Here is a 16,231-nt window from a genome sequence, read left to right as displayed (position 1 = left end):
GAGCAGGGCACCATAGGTTCTGGCACCTATTGGCCTTTAAAAGGACAGCCGCCCTGCTCACTGGCTGCTGGATGATGGTCAGCCCCCCTGTGTTCCTGTGTATGCTGTTATTGGATTCATGTTACAGACTTGGCTTGCCTTTGACTTGTCCTGTCTCCACTCCTGGCTCTGATCCCTGGCTTGTTCTACTGACACTGTTGTCTGATTACCTGTGTATGACCTCGGCTTGTTCCTGATCCTGCAACTTGCCTCTGCTCTTAACTGACCTTCCATTCATGACTCTTGGCCTGAGTCCTGACTCTGCTTCCTGTCTTGCTCCGCTGTCAAGATTTTCCTGCTACTTCTGGGAGACACCTGCCCTGCAGACAATCCTGCTGCATCCTGCCCATATCAGGTGGTCATCATCTCAGCTCTCCAGCCTACCACAGCTGGCAACCCATGCTTTCTTGGGCATAGCACCTAATGTCTTCACCTTCAGGGGCGCCGCCAAACAGGTACGTAACAGTCACAAAACCACCTGTGATAAAGGCCTTCTAAGACAGCACACTTCATGCTTCAGGGCAACACATAAGCTCCACTATTTACAATGCCAGCCCCAGCCAGTGGACTAGCCTGGACACCAAATAGCCCAGCAGGTTCTTACACATCACATCAGCTCTGAACTATAAGTAGTCTGCTATCATATGGTTTAGACACTGACTGTGACTGTTGCCTGCAGACGAGTCTCTCCACTGTGATTTGAAAAATTATCTAAAAGCATGGCTGAGGCAGCCATCATCACCACTTCTCTATTCAGTGATCTGAGGCACATTGGGCATGAGAAGAGATCCTGAAAATATATGGAAACATGGTCAAGGCGTTCCTCCATGGAGTTTCTTGTAAGTGGCACATTTGCCATTTTCCACTTGTGTCAGGGATTCAAAATAGAGACCCCAAATCCTGGGTTCCTTCTGCAGGCATTTCAGCATGAATGAGCCCATTCGCTACAATTGAGGACAACAGTGTCCTCAGCCCACCCATGTACCCCTGGGTTTGGGAGGGGTGAGATATTCCCTGCCTCATTTTCTCCTCACTGCCAGCATGCCAACTTTCTTCCTGCTTCTTTTACTCTTTCTCTACCCCCTGCTGCCTCTGTCACACAGGGATGAAGGCAGTAGACACAATTGTAGTCAAATGGTGATAAGATGTTGCCCATATCCTGAATTAGGTGCCACTGACATGGTGAAAAGAACCCTAGCTTCCTAGAGCCTATTTTCTTCATGTACTCACAAATAGTCATGGATGACCTGCTGCTGCTGCTGGTGCAGCCACTGTAATATGGCTAGCATCGAGTTCTAACATGTGGATGTATTGCATATCAGGTGATTGTTTGTGTTGCTGATTCATTTCAGCAAGGTGAACACCTGCTGGATGTGACCACCTAAAGTGGTCTGCTGCAGGACATCCTGAAAGCCAGGGTACCTAACTAGGAAACACTGCATCACCAGGTTCAGGACATGTGCCAGGCAAAGCATGCATGTGAACTCTGGCAAGAGATGATTTAGGGTCAGTCACCTCTCAGTCTGCCCCTGAAGAGCTGCCAGAATCTCTGGCCTAGTGTGGTTCCTGTCTCACAGGCATACCAGCTGCAGAATAACATGGCAGTATTTTGCCTGTGCAATTGCATAGGTTCTGTGGAGCACTGGTGGTCATGAGAAGTCACAGGATGGAGCCAGAGTTGGTAGAGGAGGAGTCACCAGATTGAGGAGGAGGGGCTAGAGGTGATTGAGCTATCACCATCATCAGGATGAAGAACATAGGGCATCACTACCAGTTCCAGTGATGTGTCTAATCCTGTATCCTTCCCAGGCACCAGCAAATTTATCCAGTGGGCTGTAAAGAAGATGTAATGTTCCTGCCCTTGTGGACCCTGCCACTGACCATGTGGTGCAGCGACATGGAAACAAACCTATCACATGCTTTGGGAGGCCTTCTGGGCAAAGAAATGCATCTGAAAAAAGTATTGTGACGGAATGTCCCATACTTCGCTTGAGTGCTTCCGTCAGTATATTGCTTCCTAAGCTCTGGAACATGAGACCAGTGGATCTGGCTAAGTTACCCCAAGAACTAGGCAACACCAGTTTTGGAGTGGACTAGAATAAGAACTGTTTATTAGAATAAGATTACAGGCTTTTGTAAACTTGAGGAGGTTCCCCCTCCTGATCATATTACCCTAACAATACAAACTGTAACCAGAAACATAAACTAACATGAGCTAATTAAAGTGATTGTAATTAAAGTGATTGTAAAGGATCGTTTTTTATTTTTTTAAATAACAAACATATGCTTACCTCCACTGTGCAGCTCGTTTGGCACAGAGTGGCCCTGAACATTCTCTTCTGGGGGTTTCCAGACGGCTCTCGTGGCTCCTCCCCGCATCAGATAACCCCCTAGGGGAAGCGCTCTCCCGAGGGGAATACCTTGCGGGCGCACTCCCGAGTCCAGCATTTGCGTCCACAGACACAAATGCCGGACTCGGCCCCGCCTCCCGGCACCCAAGTCATTGGATTTGATTGGCTGCGCTGCTATTAATCTATCCAATCAAGAGCCGGGACCCAGTGGAGAGAGGGACAGCATGTCCCCGCCGAGAAGATGAAGGGGCTCAGGCATAGGCGTGCACACAGGGTGTGCAGGGTGTGCCTGGGCACACCCTAATCACCCCATGCGCATTAGCATTATCGCTCTGTGTGCCAGCAGAAAGATGGGAAAGATCTCCCTCTTACCGGTTCTGCCATAAGAGAAGTGTTTATGCACTTCTCTTTCACTGTGCTGGCTGGCAGATCAATGTGCCGGATCAATGTGCTGGGGTCATATATATGTAGACACATAAACACGCACGTAGATTTGACCTTTAGGGTGCACACCCTAATGCAATAGGCTGTGCACACCTATGGGCTCAAGTAAGTAAAACGGAGGGGCTGGGGGGCCGGTGACTGCCAGCTGTTTTTTTACCTTAATGCATAGGATGCATTAAGGTGAAAAAACACGAGGGTTTATATAATCATTTACCCAACCTAGGTAACTCAGAGGTTTGACCTCTCAGGTCAGCCTTGCCGTCTTCTAGTTCAGAAGACACAATCCACATTATCATAAGTATAAACATAGGACACCTTCACACTATAGCAGGAGCTCCCTGTAGCAGACTATCCCTCTCCCTCATTCTATAGAAGCCAATGTGATCAGCTCTTTCAATTAACATGTATAGTTCAGAATCAAATAAACCAGGAATAGTCTTTGTATATTTCCTGGGAGATACTGTGGATAAATATTACTGTCCTATTTGCTTGGTCACCCTATGCCCCTAATAGACACAGGGTGAATTAGACATGGGGGCGGCACAGTGGTGTAGTGGTAGCACTCTCGCCTAGCAGTAAGAAGGGTCGCTGGTTCGAATTCCAACCAGGACACTACCTGCCTGGAGTTTGCATGTTCTCCCTGTGCCTGCGTGGGTTTCCTCCGGGTACTCCGGTTTCCTCCCACACTCCAAAGACATGCTGGTAGGTTAATTGGATCCTGTCTAAATTGTCCCTAGTATGTATGAATGTGAGTTAGGGACCTTAGATTGTAAGCTCATTGAGGGTAGGGACTGATGTAAATGTACAATGTATATGTAAAGCACTGCATAAATTGACAGCGCTATATAAGTACCTGAAATAAATAAAATAAAATAAATAAGAGGGGCATGGGGGCTGAAACAAAGGTTTCCCAGTTCTCTCCAAAAGCCCCTGTCCCGGCTAGGCCTGTCACAAGTATGTCATTTGTGCAGATTTAATTGAAGCCTTATGATACGCTGCTAATAAACAAAAAATATACAAGTACAGACATTAGGAATAACATTTGCATTACAGTGTAAGATGATAGTTTCAGCAGAGTCCAAATAGCAAGGCACATAATTGCAAACATGCCACACCTAGCCAAATGCAGCCTTTGTGGATTTGTTAACAAACCAAAGCAGAAGATGACTTGCCTCATTTTATACAATGTTTTAGGCCCCTTTCACACAATTGTTCAGTTTTCTTCATCCGTTTAGTCATGTTTTTTTTTGTTAGAAAATCAGATGAAAAACGGATCTGGACAAAAATTCAAATTTTTGGAAAGATTAGAATTTGAATCAGTAGTTCAAAACGACCAATCCGAATTCTATTTGAAGAATAACTGGTTGCTAAGGAGTGGCCTGGCAAACCGGCTGACGCATCCTTAACAACCGGTAACTCATCAGCTGTCAGCGGGGTTCCCTTCGGGTCTGGTATCGATTTTAAGTACATAGTACTCCTACTCATTCATCAAAAAAGTGTACATAGTTACATCGTTATATAGTAGGTATAGGTTTAATGCTTGTAGTCATTCCTCGTAATTGAGGTCCTCAAGGCCCATATTCATTTTGTTGCCCTTCTCTGGATTCTCTCCAGATCCAGCACATCTTTTCTGAGGATTGGTAACCAGAACTGGTCAGAATCCTCCAGATGCGACCAGAATTTTATAAAGTGGCAAGATTATCGTTTTATCTCTGGAGTAAATCCCCTTTTTAATACTTGCTAATATTCTGCTGGCTTTGCTTGCTGCAGCTTGGCATTGGATGCTTTTGCTCAGTCTTCTACTAGCATTCCCAGATCTGTCTCCATCCTGGAATCCCCCAGGGGTTTTTGCCCCTAGTTAGTAACTTGTGTTTATATTTCTAACCCCTAATTGCATTACCTTACATTTTTCAAAGTTAAACCTCATTTGCATCAAGTTGCCCACTCCATTAATTTATTCAGTATCAGTTGTACTCTTGTAAGGTTTCTATATACTGCTGTGATGCTATTGCCCTACTTAATTTTGTGTCGTCAGCAAACACTGAGATTGAGCTAATTGTCCCATCCTCTATATCATTTATAAATAAATTAAACAGAATTGGTCCCAGGGCAGAGCCTTGGGGTACCCACGAACCACTCTAGAGCATTCAGAGTACACGTTACTTATCACCTCCCTTTGGACACGCCCCTGTAGCCAGTTTTCTATCCAAGAACAAACCCTATGGTCCATACCCACAGAACTCAGTTTTTAGATTATGCGTTTGTGGGGGACTGTATCAAATGCTTTGCAAAATCCAGATACACCACATCTACCGGCCTACCTTTGTCCAGATGGCAGCTCACTTCCTAGAATGTTAAAAGGTTGGTTTTGCAAGAGCGACCTTTTGTAAACCCATGCTGATTACTACTAATGATACTAATGATACTATAATCCCCTCAAATAGTTTACAAACTACAGATGTTAGACTGACTGGCCTATAGTTTCCAGGAATATATCTCTGTCCTTTTTTGAATATTGGTACCACGTGGGCTTTTCACAAATCAGCTGGTACCATTCTTGTCAGTATGCTGTCCATAAAGATTAGGAATAGCAGTCTGGCTATAACCTGGCTGAGTTACATAGTTACATAGTTACATAGTAGGTGAGGTTGAAAAAAGACACAAGTCCATCAAGTCCAACCTATGTGTGTGATTATGTGTCAGTATTACATTGTATATCCCTGTATGTTGCGGTCATTCAGGTGATTATCTAATAGTTTCTTGAAGCTATCAATGCTCCCCGCTGAGACCACCGCCTGTGGAAGGGAATTCCACATCCTTGTCGCTCTTACAGTAAAGAACCATCTACGTAGTTTAAGGTTAAACCTCTTTTATTCTAATTGTAATGAGTGGCCACGAGTCTTATTAAACTCTCTACTGCGAAAAAGTTTTATCCCTATTGTGGGGTCACCAGTACAGTATTTGTAAATTGAAATCATATCCCCTCTCAAGCGTCTCTTCTCCAGAGAGAATAAGTTCAGTGCTCGCAACCTTTCCTCATAACTAAGATCCTCCAGACCCTTTATTAGCTTTGTTGCCCTTCTTTGTACTCGCTCCATTTCCAGTACATCCTTCCTGAGGACTGGTGCCCAGAACTGGACAGCATACTCCAGGTGCGGCCGGACCAGAGCCTTGTAGAGTGGGAGAATTATCGTTTTATCTCTGGCGTTGATCCCCCTTTTAATGCATGCCAATATTCTGTTTGCTTTGTTAGCAGCAGCTTGGCATTGCATGCCATTGCTGAGCCTATCATCCACTAGGACCCCCGGGTCCTTTTCCATCCTAGATTCCCCCAGAGGTTCTCCACCCAGTGTATAGATTGCATTCATATTTTTGCCACCCAAATGCATTATTTTACATTTTTCTACATTGAACCTCATTTACCATGTAGTCGCCCACCCCATTAATTTGTTCAGGTCTTTTTGCAAGGTTTCCACATCCTGCGGAGAAGTTATTGCCCTGCTTAGCTTAGTATTATCTGCAAATACAGAGATTGAACTGTTTATCTCATCCTCCAGGTCGTTTATAAACAAATTAAATAAGATTTGTCCCAGCACAGAACCCTGGGGAACCCCACTACCCACCCCTGACCATTCTGAGTACTCCCCATTTATCACCACCCTCTGAACTCACCCTTGTAGCCAGTTTTCAATCCATGTACTCACCCTATGGTCCATACCAACGGACCTTATTTTGTACAGTAAATGTTTATGGGGAACTGTGTCAAATGCTTTTGCAAAATCCAGATACACCACGTCTACGGGCCTTCCTTTATCTAGATGGCAACTCACCTCCTCATAGAAGGTTAATAGATTGGTTTGGCAAGAACGATTCTTCATGAATCCATGCTGATTACTGCTATTGATACCGTTCTTATTACTAAAATGTTGTATATAGTCCCTTATCATCACCTCCAAGAGTTTACATACTATTGATGTTAGGCTAACTGGTCTGTAATTCCCAGGGATGTATTTTGGGCCCTTTTTAAATATTGGTGCTACATTGGCTTTTCTCCAATTAGCTGGTACCATTCCAGTCAGTAGACTATCTGTAAAAATTAGGAACAATGGTCTGGCAATCACTTGACTGAGTTCCCTAAGTACCCTCGGATGCAAGCCATCTTGTCCCGGTGATTTATTAATGTTAAGTTTCTCAAGTCTAATTTTAATTCTGTCCTCTGTTAACTATGGAGGTGCTTCCTGTGTTGTGTCATGAGGATAAACACTGCAGTTTTGGTTACTGAAGCCCCCCAATTCACTCGTGAAGACTGAGGAGAAGAATAAATTCAATACCTTCGCCATCTCCCCATCCTTTGTAACCAGATGTCCTTCCTCATTCTTTATGGGGCCAATATGATCTGTCCTCCCTTTTTTACTGTTTACATACTTAAAGAATTTCTTGGGATTTTTTTTGCTCTCCTCCGCTATGTGTCTTTCATGTTCTATCTTAGCCGTCCTAATTGCACCCTTACATTTCTTGTTGCATTCTTTATAAAGTCTGAATGCTGAGGATGATCCCTCAACCTTGTATTTTTTGAAGGCCTTCTTCTTTGCTTTTATATGCATTTTTACATTGGAGTTAAGCCAGCCAGGATTTTTGTTCGCTCTTTTAAATTTATTACCCAATGGGATACATTGGCTAATGCCCTTATTTAATATGCTCTTAAAGCAAACCCATCTCTCCTCCGTATTCTTTGTTCCTAATATTTTATCCCAATTTATGCCTTTTAGCAAGGTTTGTAGTTTAGGGAAGTTGGCTCTTTTGAAATTCAGTGTCTTTGTATTCCCTTTGTATTCTTTGAGGACTCTCGGGTGTAAGCCATCCAATCCTGGAGATCCAGTTATGTTAAGCTTTTCTAATACTTTCCGAACTCTGGCCTCTGTTAGAAACAAGTGTAGATCCTGTGACGTGTTACTAACAATATAGTTGTGGTTGTTATACCCATCCTTTTCCTGTGTAAAGACTGAGGACAAGAAAACATTTAGTACAGTTGCCTTCTTCTTGTCATCTGTAACCATCTTCCCTTAAATGTCCTTTATGGTGCCTATGTGTTCCGACCTCACCTTTTTACTGTTAATTTATTTTTAAAAAATGTTTTACTCTCCTCCACTATTTGTTTCTTATAGTCTTTTTTTAGCCTCCCTGATTGTGTTCTTACACTTCTTATTGTATTCCTTGTAGTATTGGAATGCAGACAATGACCCCTCCACTTTATACTTTTTAAAGGCCATTTTTTTGTTCTTAATATAACATTTTACGTTTTGGTTTAACCTTTGTTCTCCTATATTTATTAACCATGCACCTGGTGATACTTTTATTTAATATGTTCCTAAAGCACTTCTATTTTTCCTCTGTGTTCAGTGTTTTAAGGATTTGGTCCCATTTAATATCTTGTATATAGTATTGAGCCCAGTTTGTAAAAGTTTGCTCTTTTGAAATTTAGTGTTCTTGTACTACCCTTGTGCCTTCCTTTCCTATGATTTATGCTGTATGTAATAATCCTGTGGTTGCTAGTTCCCAAGCTGTCCCGTATTTCCACATCTGCAATCAGTAATTAATAGATCTAGCAATGTATCATATCTAGTTGAGGAATCCACCAGCTGGGACATGAAGTTGTCCTGTAAAACATTTAAGAAATGGCGAGGCATTTTTGAGTGGGCTGTCCTTTCTGCCCAGTCAGTGTCGGGATAGTTGAAGTCCCCCATCACATTGACATTTTCCTGCCTCTTTGCCATTTCTAACTGTGAAAGAAGTTCGAACTCCACCTCTTCCTTCAGGTTAGGGGGCCTGTAACATACCCCCACTATTAATTTCCCACTTAATTCTACTCTTTGGAGTTCCACCCATACGGACTCCACCTCCCCCCCTTCCCCATCACTGATGTCACTCCTCTCTTCCACCCATAATTTATTCCTGATATATAGACACACCCCTCCCCCTCTTTTACTCTTCCTGTCCCTCTGATACAAGGAATAAACCTGGATGTTTGCCAGCCAATCATGTGAGCTGTCAAACCAAGTTTATGTTATTCACATGAAGTCCACATCCCCCTCAAGTAACAACAGCTCTGGTTCTTCCATTTTATTGACTAGACTCCTGGCATTTGTGAACATGCCCCTGAGTTTTGTACAGGTGCATATTATTTTCTCCTTATGTTTTCTCAGGCTTCCTTTTTGATTTGTCAACTCATTTACCCCGGATTAGATGTTATGGATATACAGTATCTCACAAAAGTGATGTCATGTAACTCGTTAGTGTTCAAGGTCGCAGGTGTGAATGGGGAGCAGGTGTGTTAAATTTGGTGTTTTCACTCTCACTCTCTCATACTGGTCACTGGAAGTTCAACATGGTACCTCATGGCAAAGAACTCTCTGAGGATATGAAAAAAAGAATTGTTGCTCTACATAAAGATGGCCTGGGCTATAAGAAGATTGCCAAGACCCTGAAACTAAGCTGGAGTACAGTGGTCAAGACCATACAGCGGTTTAATGGGACAGGTTCCACTCAGAACAGGCCTCTCCATGGTCAAACAAAGAAGTTGAATGCACGTGCTCAGCGTCATATCCATAGGTTGTCTTTGGGAAATAGACATATGAGTGCTGCCAGCATTGCAGAGGTTGAAGGGGTGGGGGGTCAGCCTTTCAGTGCTCAGGCCATACGCCGCACACTGCATCAATTTGGTCTGCATGGCTGTCATCCCAGAAGGAAGCCTCTTCTAAAGATGATGCACAAGAAAGCCTGCAAACAGTTTTCTGAAGACAAGCAGACTAAGGACATGGATCACTGGAACCATGTCCTGTGGTCTGATGAGACCAAGATAACCTTATTTGGTTCAGATGGTGTCCAGTGTGTGTGGCGGTAACCAGGTGAGGAGTACAAAGACAAGTGTGTCTTGCCTAAAGTCAAGCATGGTGGTGGAAGTGTCATGGACTGGGGTTGCATGAGCACTGGGGAGCTCCAGTTCATTAAGGGAACCATGAATGCCGACATGTACTGTGACATACTGAAGCAGAGATTGATCCCCTCTCTTCGGAGACTGGACCGCAGGGCATTATTCCAACATGATAACGACCCCACACCTCCAAGATGACCACTGCCTTGCTAAAGAAGCTGAGGGTAAAGGTGATGGACTGGCCAAGCATGTCTCCAGACCTAAACTCTATTGAGCATCTGTGGGACATCCTCAAACGGAAGGTGGAGGAGCGCAATGTCTCTAACATCCACCAGCTCCGTGATGTTGTCATGGAGGAGTGGAAGAGGACTCCAGTGGTAACCTGTGAAGCTCTGGTGAACTCTTTGCCCAAGAGGGTTAAGGCAGTGCTGGAAAATAATGGTGGCCACACAAAATATTGACACTTTGGGCCCAATTTGGACATTTTCACTTAGGAGTGTACTCACTTTTGTTGCCAGTGGTTTAGACATTAATGGCTGTCTGTTGAGTTATTTTGAGGGGACAACACATTTACACTGTTATACAATCAGTACACTCACTACTTTACATTGTAGCAAAGTGTAATTTCTTCAGTGTTGTCACATGAAAAGATATAATAAAATATTTACAAAAATGTGAGAGGTGTACTCACTTTTGTGAGATACTGTATTATCACCAGTGCCTACATTATTCCCCTCTGTCTTTTGCTCACTTCCAGCTATCGCTTCCTCTGAACCCTCCCCCTCAACACCTAGTTTAAAAGCCCTTCCAAATTCTTGGCCAAAAATTTCCCAACAGACCTGCACCCTACCAATTAAGGTGCAGCCATCACTACTAAAGAGCCGGTAACCGACTGAAAAGTCAGCCCAGTTCTCCAGGAACCCAAAACCCTCCTTCCTACACAAGTTCCTCAGCCACTTGTTAATTTCCCCCAATCTCCTGCTGCCTCTCTGGTGTGGCTTGAGGTACTGGCGGTATCTCTGTGAATACCACCTTGGAGGTGCTTCTCCTCAATTTAGCTCCTAAGTCCTAAGTCCCTGAAATAATTTTTAAGGATGCTCCACCTTCCTCTTACTTTGTGATTGGTACCAAAGTGCATCATGATAGCTGAGCCCTCCCCAGCCCCACCAGATAATCTGTCCATCTGATCCATGATGTGTCAAACCCGAGAGGCTGGTAAACAACATACCGATCAGTGATCATGGTCTTTGTGGCAGATTACCCTCTCTGTCCTTCTAATAACTGAGTCCCCTACCACCAGTACCTGTCTAACCTTGCCTGTATCCTTGGCCCCCTCCTTACCGGAGCAGTCATTCCTCTGGCAGCTAGGGGAGGGCGCCTGGTCCAGCACTGCCACTCCTGAGCTGATATCCCCAACATCATGCAACTTGACATATTTGTTGGGCTGTACCAACTCAGGACTGGCCTCCCTATGGCTCTTTCCTCTACCCCTCCTTCTAACTGTCACCCAGCTACCTACCTGTAAAAAGTAAATAAAAACACAACACCAGTTTTTGACAAGTCCATTATTAAAAAAACAAAAATAAAAAATGTTCCAAAGTGTAGATCTATTGTCAATCACGATGCCTGGGTGACCCGCCCCCTTGTGACTTCATCGACCCAGCATGTCCCAGGCGATGATGTCACAAGGGGTGGGTTCCCTGGGGGAACTTCATAGGTTTGCCCCACCCCTTAGTTATTTAAGAACTGTCAGGCGACAGGAGCCTTCGTCGGGTGCGAAACTATTTTGTGGAACTTTGGCGATAGCATCGTGATTGATGATGGATCTACTCTGGGGCATTTTCTTTTTTTTAATAAAGGACTTGTCAAAAACTGCCTCCTGTGATTTTTTACACTACACTTTTGTATTGGGTAAATAAGTACGGGTACTATGTACCCCATATTCATTCACATATGGGGGGCGCCCTGATCTGGGGGCCTCCTTGTTAAAGGGGGTTTCCTGATTCCGATAAACCTCCCACCTGCAGACCCCACAACCACTGACCAGGGTGGTGGGGAAGAGGAAGGCGGATGCGAGCGGGTGTCAATGGATGATAATATCCACCTGCTCATAGAAATACAGTGGTGTCCATTTTTCCTTTGTCAATGGATGGAGGAAAAATGAACATTCGGAACTCCTGTCTTAAGGTGACAAGATTTTTCAAATTAAATCTGGGGACATTTTTTTTTTTTTATTGGCAATAAGGACAGGACTGCATAATACACAGACTGCTGGGCTCAGGACTACATAATGCACAGAGCGCTGGGCACAGGACTGCATAATACACAGAGCGATGGGCACAGGACTGCATAATACACAAAGCGCTGGGCACAGGACTGCATAATACACAGAGCGCTGGGCACAGGACTGCATAATACATAGAGCGCTGGGCACAGGACTGCATAGTACCTAGAGCGCTGGGCACAGGACTGCAGAATATACAGGAGGATATTTGAGTGCAGGGTTCAGAGGTTTGCTATACACAGAGGACACTTCTTCCCCCACATCCATAGCTCACATCTGCACCCTTCTCTCACAAGTTATCTCTGCAGCCACCTCTTAGCCCTTCTCCCACAACAGCTAAGCTTTCCATCTCTCCATGCAGCTGCATCAGCTCTGACCCCTGCTCCCCCACTGCTCTCACCTGTTACAAACAGACCCCTTTCCCCCCTATCTGCTCACCTCCCGGTTTTAGCCCTCCACACAGTTAATTTTTGTCTCTGTCTCTCCTCCACTGAACAGCAGCAGAAACGGCAGTGAGATCGTCGAGCATGGGCGTCAGCATCCGAGCCACCAGGCTGTTTATCAGCCAGCATGGGATGCCCTGTCTATGTTAATCTGGTCCTGAATCCGGAGACAAAAATGGGGACAGACTTGGTCCGGGGACAGGGTCCTCAGTCCGGGGATTGTCCCCAGAAAACAGGGATGTCTGGTCACCTTATTCTGTGTGAAAGAGGCCTTATAGAAAAAGCCATCTATCTAATCACAGCATGCTAATGAAAACATTCCAGAGGCATGACATCACACTGTTGTTGCTTGAATGAGTATATGAGGCATCAGATAACAACAAAACCGTTTTTCTGTAAATTATTTTGTTGCTAAATATAAAATGAACCCCATCACCACATCTTGTGAAGCTTAGCTTCAGTAGGGGTGGAGCTTAGCCCTCAGAAAAACAAGTTTGATGCCAAAATGTAACCAGTTTGCACAGAAAGCTGTTTGGCTGAGTTAAAAGTTAGGATACATGCACATGGTTGTTTTGACATGTCGGCATCAAATGCAGGTGTTTTTTGGGGCCCAGACTCACTCCCAGCAGCCTATCAAAATCTACTTACTGAAATGTCACCTGATTAGTCCGTGGCACTCCCGATGATGTCACTTCCGGTCCGATGGCTTCCACGCTGGTTAATGCCGCATCCAGTCTGCTTCCTGCTGCTTTCTGCTGTTCCACCAGGAGCACACTAGGCACAAAGTACCCTAACATTCAGGACCTGCATTGATGACCTTGGGAAGCCTAGTTACACCAGCCACAGACCCCTAGATATGCCTACTTATTTTATCCTTAATGTAAGTTGGCAATTGGCTTTTAAATAAATCTATTTGTTTCATCTACACTTAGTCTGGCACCCCCCTTGTATTCTCTTTGTTTTCTAAAGAGTTTGCTTCACTTTGGGGAGCCACCACTGAGGTTGCACAGCTAATACACATATATTTTTGGACTTTTATGGACTTGTTTCATTTGTAAGTTTACCTATACACTTTTGTGCATACCTTTACAGCATATCAGTTTTTCCTGCGCCATTCAATTCTTTTGTTACTGACTGAAATGTACAGTCCTGGACACAGATGAAAGCTGTACTCAGTGATACTTGTGTTTGGGACCATATGTGTTCAGGGATGTATGTTCTTAACACAGAATTACTGCATTTGGGCCATACATTCCTGAACACATATCACGTTACAGTGCCCAGACGCATTCAGCCTCCACATAGCTCAGGCTGTTACAGATATTGACAGGTCGCTGATCTACTAACTCTACAACTGTAATAAACTTTGGTACAAATCAGAGTTCCAAATGGCCTTAGGCCCTGTTCACATTGGCATTAGAAACAGGCGTTTGGGGCACGCATTTACTACTCCCTGAATGCCTGGCAAAACGGCCTTTAATGGATAATATGGACAGTGGATGGAGCTGTTCATATTTGAAACACATGTAGTGTTTGTGTCACTTTGCACTTGTGCAGCAAAAATGAAGATACATGTCGAGTCTAGGAGGGGTTGAAGCTTGTCAACTCTTTCCATTCAAGTCTATGGTACCATGCTGTAAATGCCCATTTAGCGTTTTTAACGTGGTTACAGCTCATTTGACAAGCATTTATAAAATGTCAGTGAAGTGGAAAGAAAAACACCTACCCCTTTATTTAAAAAAAAGGGTGTCTGGGGTGTGTTTTTTAATGTTCCCTAAACACAAGGTAAACATGTCAAAAACACACTTAAAGCTATAGGCACGTAAGTTGGCATTAGTGTCAGCGTTAGAATTTTTTGCAAGTGTTAACTCTGCCTTAATGTGCTTTTTTCTGTAATCCACTGCCATAAGAACCCATAGAGCACCTTGCAGAGTCAATGGAAGTGTACATCTTTCAGGGCCCATTCATATTAGCAGCAGGCTAGTGTTCGTTGTGGCAGCCGCTAAGGCAACATGTTGTTTCAGTGCATCACACTTTTACTTTTTTTCTTTTTAACCTTTATTGAAGTGTGACAAATTTACACTTCATTCCCGGTCTCAACACAGCCAGACTTTAGATTGCATGCCCTTGAAGTGGATGTAAACCTGATTCATGAAATTTGAGCTGGGCACATACTTTAAATCTGTAGTGTTTTCTTATCTCTCTTCAAAGCACTATTACCTGTAGCTGTCTCCTGCTCCATTCTTCTGTTATCAGCCTGATAACTTCTGACAAGTTAACATTAACTGAGATAAAACCAGGCTGAATTTTGTGTTGTGGGAGGTTGCTATAAATAGATTAGCAGAGAGCTGAACTAATCACGAAACAGCTCTGAAAGTCTATACCTATGAGGAGAGAGGGTGTATGCCTTTCCTCAAATCAGATGCCTTGGAGGTATTTCCAGGCTTCACTGCAGTGCTGAACAGGAAGAGAAAATCTCCTAACACGATCTGAAGTTTCTAAAGATAATATAAAGCTGAAGAAAGCAGATATGCATGTAAAACATATGTAGGGAGATTTGTTTCATCCCTGTATATCATCTGGGGCTTTTCACTTCACTGGGTATAGGAGAGGGTTTACAACCAGTTTAACCATCCCTAAACACAAATATATGCACTATGCAAATCATCATGTTTTGGCCTATAGAGCTTTATGGGGAAGTTGTGTTGTACCTCTGGCACCAGCTTACAAATGCAAAGGCAATAACTCTTTGGCAGGCCATATATTATGCAATTTTCTTTCCTTCAACTACAATAGAATTGCTTGATTCCCCCATTAACAAAGTCAGTTTGCATGGTTTCACTGTTTTCCTAACAACTCTTGGTAGTAGACTGATCAGTAGTTCTCGCAACATAGCTGGGTGAAAATTGTTGAAAATTCCAGATAACTGTTGTGTATATTGGCCAGCATAAACAAGACATGGACACTTCATAGCCAACTTACCGGCCAAATTTCGATCCGTCTATGGCTGAGTTTAGCAAGGATTTTCAATTTGTCCAATTGCTATTTACCCTATTAGCCTGGTGTCTGAAAGAGCCCAGACATTGGATTATTACATGATCCAGACATTTTACTGTCTTGTAAATGAAACGGGCACCATAGGTGTGCTTAAAGAATGTGCTAAAGTTGATTGAAAGATCTACTTCAGCACAACCAACCAGCCCATAGATGGATCAAAATTCAGCCAGTTCCTACTTAACTGGCTGAATTTTGATCTTTCATTGGCTGGCTTTAGACAAGGATTTTCAATTTGTCCAATTGCCATTCACCCTGGTTAGTCTGGTGTCTGAAAGAGCCCAGATATTGGATTATTACATGATCAAGACATTTTACTGTCATATTATTGATATGGACACCCTAGATTTGCTTAGGCTGGATTCACACCTATGCATTTTTAGTGCTTTTTGCATTTTGCAGATTTGCACTACAGAACGTGTTCCATAGGAAACCATGTTAAATGGACTGTAGTGCAAATATGCAAAATGCAAAAAGCACTAAAAATGCATAGGTGTGAATCCAGCCAAAAAGACTACACTGGTCACTAAGGCTGGATTCACACCTATGCATTTTTAGTGCTTTTTGCATTTTGCAGATTTGCACTACAGAACATGTTCCATAGGAAACCATGCTAGATGGACTGTAGTGCAAATCTGTAAAATGCAAAAAGCACTAAAAATGTCTAGGTGTGAATCCAGCCTAA

Source organism: Aquarana catesbeiana, linkage group LG02 (genome assembly GCF_042186555.1).
Source record: "Aquarana catesbeiana isolate 2022-GZ linkage group LG02, ASM4218655v1, whole genome shotgun sequence".
Taxonomy (NCBI): Eukaryota; Metazoa; Chordata; class Amphibia; order Anura; family Ranidae; genus Aquarana; species Aquarana catesbeiana.
Note: the sequence above shows the minus strand (reverse complement) of the source record.